The following is a 6,077-nucleotide window of genomic DNA, read 5'->3' as shown; positions in this document are numbered from 1 at the left end:
TAGTGGCGTGGCCACAGGCAAGCTAGAGAGGGGCTGGGGCGGGGTCCAGGAGCCGAAGGATACGCTGTGGGTCTACATGGGGGTGGGGTCATAAGGCTGTCCGGGCGGGGCCACGAGTTAAGGCAATGAGCGGGTGAAGTGGGGTGGACGGGGCCATTAGGGGGCGGAGCTTCGTGTCAGGGGCTGGACCCTAAGACCCTGTGGAGGAGACTGCACCCGCCATGGCCGTCGAGGGCCGGCGCCGCAGCTCGCCCACGTGGGAGCACAAGAAAAAGAGACAGAACCGTGGATCCTGGTGCGAGGTTTTGGGCGTTGGGGTGGGCTGCACATGGCGGAGCGCTGGACTCCAGGGACAGGGCTTGAGTTTAAGAGGTAGACACGAGCTGAGAGGGACTTCGCAGGCAGGTTGCTAGCGGAGGAGATTTGAGGGAGCTGGTTTCCCACGGTGGGGCTGGAGCTTTGGTCTGTGGGCGTGGCTTAGTGTGGGGCCTGGTGTCTAACGCTGACAGGCTCCGCCCCCTGGGATGAACGCGTTGCTGGCTGTTTAGGGCTTGGGGAAGGGGTGAACACTGTCCCCACTTCGAAACTGGAAGGGAGTTTAAGAGATTAAGCCCCTGTTCTGTTCACAGTCGAATACGGAAAAGCCTGAAGTCCCACACTGGCCAGAGAAGAACCCACAACTCCTGGTGTGAGGGAAGAAGGCTGGAGGGTGGAGCTCTGGGTCTGGGCCTCTGGAGACCTGGTTTACGAACCCTGCTCAGACATGGTGTGAGCTCCACATCGACCCTGGTCCCGGCACTTCAGTTCTCTAGGCCTCAATTTCCTCATCTGTGAGATGGGGGTCCTAATAACCCCTACCTCACAGGGACTGTGTCAGGATTAAATCAATGGGGAAATATACTGTACACTGTGAATCTTATGCAATCAATATAATCACTTTTATTGAATGCTTACTATTGGCCAGGCTTAGATCTAAGCATTTTCATGTGTTTTCTCAACTTTACAGTAGCTTCGTGGAGTAGCTACCGTTACGAACACTCCCATTATACAGAAGGGAAAATTTCGATTTAGAAGATCTAATTGGCCCGGGTCACACATCTGTAAGTAGGGCAGAGCTGGGATTCAAACCTAGGCTTGTTTGACACTGGTGCCTGGGCACTGACCCACTCTGCTAGACAGCTGCCAAACACACAAGTGAGGTGTGATCATTACCAGAAAAATCCCATCACTTTGCACATCTCAAGCAGCCCTCATCTCTGCCTCTTGTCTCCATCTTCCACTCCTACCTGGAATGTGTTAGGCAATAAATAGGGCCACATCAGTCTGTAGATTCCCTGCATCTTCAGGTAGAATCCTCCACATAAGATACCATCAAGGGGGAAAAAAAAACTCACAAGAAAATAGGTACGTATACAAATTGTCCACAGCAAACTTCTGTTTGCAAATAACTAGAGGCCAAGCCAAGTATCCAACAAGACGGGAATGGCTCTATATCACTGAAAACCCACTGAGGGGACTTCCCTGGTGGCGCAGTGGTTAAGAACCCGCCTACCAGCCTGCCAATGCAGGGGACACGGATTCAAGCCCTGCTCCGGGAAGATCCCACATGCCGCAGAGCAACTAAGCCCGTGCACCAAAACTACTGAGCCCGTGCTCTAGAGCCTGCGAGCCACAACTACTGAGCCCGTGCACCACAAATACTGAAGCCTGCGCGCCTAGAGCCCGTGCTCAGCAACAAGAGAAGCCACCGCATTGAGAAGCCGGCACACCGCAACGAAGAGCATCCCCCACTTGCCACAACTAGAGAAAGCTTGTGCGCAGCATTGAAGACCCAACACAGCCAAAGATAAATAAATAAAATAAATAAATATTTTTTTAAAAAAAACCCCACTGAGGCCACATACATAATGCAGTTGTATTATATGCACACGTACATATAAAAAATAGATGTCATTTGTTCAGTTTGCTATACATTGGCACATGAGCTGGCTGATTAATATACATTGTCATTTAAACCTCACATGAATCCTGCACAGTCTTTATATTATCCCCATTTTATAGATGAGGGAATTGAGGCACAGCACTAGTAAGAACAGATCTCTATGCAAACATGGGTCTCTCTGGCTTCCAAGCCCATATCCCTCCTACTCCTTTCTGCAGCCTACATAGCAGCAAGGGATGAGTTCACAGTTCATTCATTAATTCAACAATATTTATTGAATATCCACTATATGCCAGACACAGTAGTAAGTATATAAACAAGTAGTTGTAAACAAGATAGTATCTCACCTCACAGGACATACAGCCCACTGGGAGGCAGGATCTCACTGTGGTTGAGAACAGGAACTTTGGATTCTGATTTTCTGTGTTCGAATTCCTACTGTGCCTTTTTTTTCCCCATCTTTGTTGAGATATAATTGACATATAACACTGTGCCATTTTCTATCTCTGTGGTCCTGGGTGACTTTTTTAACCTATAAGCTTCCATTTCTTTTTTTTATAAATTTATTTATTTTATTTATTTATTTTTGGCTGTGTTGGGTCTTCGCTGCTACGCACGGGCTTTCTCTAGTTGCAGCGAGCTGGGGCTACTCTTCGTTGCAGTGCACGGGCTTCTCATTGCGGTGGCTTCTCATTGAGGAGCACGGGCTCTAGGCGCACGGGCTTCAGTAGTTGCGGCACGCAGGCTCAGTAGTTGTGGCTCATGGGCTCTAGAGCACAGGCTCAGTAGTTGTGGAGCATGGGCTTTGTTGCTCTGCAGCATGTGGGATCTTCCCGGACCAGGGATCGAACCCGTGTCCCCTGCATTGGCAGGCGGTTCTCAACCACTGCGCAACAGGGAAGCCCCAGCTTCCATTTCATAATCTATAAAATGGGGATATTAAAATTACTATCCATGGGATTATTATGAGGAATAAATAATATTGGTAAACTGCTTAACACAATTCCTGTACTACATAATTAGCATTTAAAAATATGAGTTGTGGGGCTTCCCTGGTGGCGCAGTGGTTGAGAGTCTGCCTGCCAATGCAGGGGACACGGGTTCGAGCCCTGGTCTGGGAAGATCCCACATGCCGTGGAGCAACTGGGCCCGTGAGCCACAATTACTGAGCCTGCGTGTCTGGAGCCTGTGCTCCGCAACAAGAGAGGCGGCGATAGTGAGAGGCCCACGCACCGCGATGAAGAGTGGCCCCCGCTTGCTACAACTAGAGAAATCCCTCGCACAGAAACGAAGACCCAACACAGCCATAAATAAATAAATTTTTTTTAAAAATGTTTAAAAAAAAATATATGAGTTGTGGAACTTCCCTGGTGGCACAGTGGTTAAGAATCCGCCTGCCAATGCAGGGGACACGGGTTCGACCCCTGATCCAGGAAGATCCCACATGCCGCGGAGCAACTAAGCCCGTGTGCCACAACTACCGAGCCTGCGCTCTAGAGCCTGAGAGCCACAACTACTGAGCTCACGTGCTGCAACTTATGAAGCCCATGTGCTCTAGGGCCGACATGCTGCAACTACCGAAGCCCTTGCGCCTAGAGCCCATGCTCCACAATAAGAGGAGCCACTGCAATGAGAAACCCGCGCACCACGACGAAGAGTAGGCCCTGCTCGCCGCAACTAGAGAAAGCCCGAGCACAGCAACGAAGACCCAATGCAGCCAAAAAAAGCTAAGGAAAGAAATGAACCCATTTGTGAACCTTACCATCTAATAATGTTAGTCTGTGTCTTCTAAATAAACAGAAAACTTTTTTAAAAAATAAAAAATTTAAAAAAAAATATGAGTTGTAATTATCTTGGAAAACAGGCATCAATCAAATAGCTTTAATTTAGAATGATAAGTATCAAAACAGGGTAGACACAAGTAAAACAAACCAAGCAACCATCTGACATATACATGACACTCGATAAATATATAGAAGAAAGAGACAAGGCGAGAAAGGAAGGAAGGAAAGAAGGAAGAAAGAAGGAAATACAGAATTATATATATGCATTGATATTTTTAAAATATGACTGTGCTTGAAGATTGTAGGGCAACATGAGAAAATTGACGGTAAACACTTAATGATAAATGAGAACTGCATTTTACTTGACTTTTGGAAGCTTCATTCTGAAGGTAGCGGGGCGGGCGGTGGGGATCAGGAGGGAAGCAAGAGACCAGAGGGGAGATGAGACTCCTTTCCCAGAACCAAAGCCTGAAACCAGATCCTTAAAAGTCCCCCCACGTACTGCCCTGCTTTAAAAAGACTTAATAAGCCCCAGACAAACTTGGTGAGAAAAAGCCCTGAAACAGAGTTCCTGCCCTGGGAGACTGTTTTCTGTGGTTATAATGGGAAAGGAGGAAGAAGAGGGATGATGTGTGCAGAATAAGAGGAGGCTAGCAGAGAAGGAAGAAGGATGTAGAGTCAGAGAAAACAGTGGTGTATGCATGTACATATGTATATGAGTACGTGTGTATATAGAGATGTGTGTGTGTATTTTATGTGCGTATCTCTGAGAGAGACAGAGTGTGTGTGTGTGTCCATGGTCACACAGTATGGGCAATGGCAACCAGCTGTGCCCCTGTCAGTCCACCCCCAGGAACCCTGTAGCTGGAGGAATGCATTACCCCTCCACTGTGGTCAGCTGATGCCTCTCTGCTGTGGCTCAGAAATTGGCCTTCCGGACACATACACACAGGCCTGGCTCCCCACAAAACCCCAGGGCAGAGCTCCCAGAGGAAACCAGTTCACTCTCAAGGGATAGGAGAGGGGGAAGGGAAAAGGAAGAAGAGAGGAGCCGATCAGCTCACCAGTCTCCAATTCCCACTGAAGGCCCTGCAGGCTCAGGCCCTTGGACCAGCAGTCTCAGGCCCTCATCTGAGATAGGGAGGCCTCCACGCTCGGGCTCCAAGGCAGGTAGCAGAGTTTTCAACACTCCTGGCCTCCGAGACCCAATGATGGAAGTAATAATGAGAGTTTACATGACCAACTGCTTAACATAATTGCCTTCGGTGGATCATCTCATTTAACTTTCAAGATAATCCTAGGAAGTAGGTCCTGTTATTATCTCTATTAGGCAGATGAGGAAACTGAGGTCCAGAGACATTTGGTACTAAGCCCAAGCAGTCTGGCACCAGAGCTCGCTGTGACACCGTACTGCACCCGAGGAGAAGTTTGGATCTTAGTGGAGGAGGTTTCCAAAATATAAGACTTGGGAATTCCCTGGCAGTTCAGTGGTTAAGACTCTGTTCTTCCACTGCAGGTGGCACAGATTCGATCCCTGGTGGGGGAACTAGGATCCTGCAAGCCACATGGCGTGGTCAGGAAAAAAAAAATTATAAAAAAAATTTAAAATAGGGACTTCCTTGGTGGCGCAGTGGTTAAGAATCTGCCTGCCAATGCAGGGGACACGGGTTTGAGCCCCGGTCCGGGAAGATCCCACATGCCGCGGAGCGACTAAGCCCATGTGCCACAACTACCGTGCTCGCGCGCCTAGAGCCCATGCTCCACAACAAAAGAAGCCACCGCAATGAGAAGCCCGTGCACCACAATGAAGAGTAGCCCTTGCTCGCCACAACTAGAGAAAGCCCGCACACAGCAACAAAGACCCAACGCAGCCATAAATAAATAAATAACAAAATCTAAGACTCTGTGGCGTCTTATGGGATGGAAACCAAACCAGGTGCTACCCTTATACACCATCTTTTATTTTTCCTTGCAGCCTTGTGAGGCAGGCGTTATCATCTCCATTCCGCAGGGGAGGAAACCATGGATGAGAGAGGGAAAGCAATTTGTCCAAGGTCATACAGCTAATAAATGGCAGAGCCTGAATATGAACCAGATTATTTCTGATTCCAAAGCTTTGGCCTCTTCTGGGCTACCCTAAGATCCTAGTTAAAATTAGACTCTCAGGGGAATTCCCTGGAGTTCCAGTGGTTAGGACTCCATACTTCCACTGACGGGGCCCAGGTTCATTCCGTGGTCCAATCCCTGGTCAGAGAACTAAGATTCCACAAGCTGCAAGGCACAGCCAAAAAAAAAAAAAATCAGACTCTCAGAATGTTTAGAGAATTCAAATTGTAGGCTTGTGGAATTTA

General features: G+C 48.4%; 1 long non-coding RNA gene across 1 annotated transcript in view; it reads right to left on the bottom strand.

Moving 5' to 3' along the window:
- LOC309646199 overlaps positions 1 to 6,077 on the bottom strand; it is a 166,215-nt gene that overhangs the window by 73,068 nt on the left and 87,070 nt on the right. The gene's annotated exons all lie outside the window — the stretch shown is intronic.

The sequence above is a fragment of the Balaenoptera physalus genome, assembly GCF_965194825.1.
Source record: "Balaenoptera physalus genome assembly, chromosome: 16".
NCBI lineage: Eukaryota > Metazoa > Chordata > Mammalia > Artiodactyla > Balaenopteridae > Balaenoptera > Balaenoptera physalus.
This window is presented reverse-complemented; position numbering and strand designations above follow the sequence as displayed.